The sequence below is a fragment of the Pteropus alecto genome, unplaced genomic scaffold (genome assembly GCF_000325575.1).
Source record: "Pteropus alecto unplaced genomic scaffold, ASM32557v1 scaffold152, whole genome shotgun sequence".
In the NCBI taxonomy this organism is placed as follows: Eukaryota; Metazoa; Chordata; class Mammalia; order Chiroptera; family Pteropodidae; genus Pteropus; species Pteropus alecto.
Genome location: NW_006432227.1, coordinates 7192475 through 7194341, shown reverse-complemented (window position 1 = coordinate 7194341; position 1867 = coordinate 7192475). Strand labels below are relative to the sequence as shown.

General features: G+C 32.5%; 1 pseudogene; it reads right to left on the bottom strand.

The window, feature by feature from the left end:
• Window positions 1-1284: 1284 nt before the first annotated feature.
• LOC112475911 lies at window positions 1285-1403 on the bottom strand (annotated as a pseudogene).
• Window positions 1404-1867: the final 464 nt, after the last annotated feature.

The following is a 1867-nucleotide window of genomic DNA, read 5'->3' as shown; positions in this document are numbered from 1 at the left end:
GGATTACAGCAACAGCCATCTGCTGCTACATTTGGATGTATTACCCTTCCCTAGTTTGTCCTTCCTTTAGATGGAATGATTCATAATCTCACCATCTTCATCATCTATCTCTCTCCTCCACAACTTCAGGGCATCTCTGGTGCTCGGAGTGCTGTCTGCTTCATCCTCCAGCCTCCTCAAGCTCCACACACCTCCTGAGTCTTCTGGCTACACTGGTTTCAATGTTTACCACCGCTCCTTCTCTCCAGAGGTCTGTATGCTTTCTGTACCCTCTCAATGCAATATTCTTCCTGCTTCTCTTTTTCTACATAAACCTTCTTTGTACGTGAAGTCTTAGTTTAATTGCTTCCCTATCCAGTAGTTTTTCCCTGCCTTGACTTACCAAATTTCAAAAGAAGAGTTTAAAGAAAAATTTCATGTTCTGCCTTCATTTAGTCCAATCACTGAAGTTATGGTAGTTTTTTCTATTGTTTATCAAAACCTAATTTTTCAATGGGATCTTGAAAGTGTTTTTTTTTTTTTTCACTCTGCTCATTTTTATGACTTATTGTTTACTAACCAGTGTTTTCATTCTCCATCTAAAGAACAGTGCATAAGAACTCAGAGGAAAGTAAGAAGAGGAAGAAGAAGAAGTGTAGGAGCAGGAGGAGGAGGAAGTATTTAAACTTCTGAAATTTAGAAATGAGATTGAAAGAGAATGTTGAGAAAGACATGAAGTTAGAGTCAATATTCCGGAAATCACTAAAAAAGATGCTTGTAGGAACTATATAAATGATATATAAAAAAGGTTGAACAAAAGAAAGTCACAGGAAGATATGTAACTTATTTAAAACATGTCATTTATCAGATTAGTCAGGCAAGTATTCTTGTGATAGATTATAATTATTTTGATTAATTTGGTAGTTGTGTCACTTACCTCTTAATTTTTGAGCATTATTATTGAAAATTTCCTAATTTTAGTTTAAGGATCTTATATAAGTAAATGATATACACCTTTATCAGTTATAAACTAAAGCTAAATATATTTCTGAAAAATGGTCAACTTTTTATACTGTATATCAAATATATAATATTCCAAATTATTATATTTTATTTAAAAATTTATTATTAAATAATGTCATGTTAATATATCATATCATATATTGCCTAAATATCAGAAGCTAGCTAATGTCCATGGATTTATTTTTTATTTATTTTTTATTTTTTTAGGTGAGGCGACCCTTAGTTGACCTCATAGATTGCAAGGATCTTGTCAGCTTACAATCTCTTATTTTTTATTTTTTACGCTTATAGCACCTGGTCTTCCTAGGTGGTCTCCCATGCAAGTACTAACCTGGCCCAAACCTGCTTAGCTTCCGAGATCAGACAGGATCAGGCTTGTTCAGGTTGGCATGGCCGTAGACCATGGATTTATTTAATTTGAATATTTTTCTCTCCACACACAATTGTAAATATTTAATGTGTTTTTGTGGGTATTTTAAGCAAACAGCACAAGTCACAATGATCAATGGACTTGTCTCATTGAACATTATATGAACCCAAATATTAATCTATGATAAACTGGAAATTAGAACAAAATCAAGCAAAATGTCCTTCACCAAGATATTCTTGGAAGTACTTATCTAGATAATGTTGACTCTCAAAGGCCTAATACATAATTTTTTAAATTAGGTATATGCATACTCGATGTAACTAATAAGTTATTTTCATATAATCTGTAACTATGAGAAAATTTTGATGTGAACAAATATATTACAATAGGTTTTATAAATTTTCTTATCATGTCCCAGTAGCTTGCTAATACCCCAGCTGAAGACTAGGTCTGGTCTAAACCATCATAGATATGTCATAATCTTCTTTATTTTTA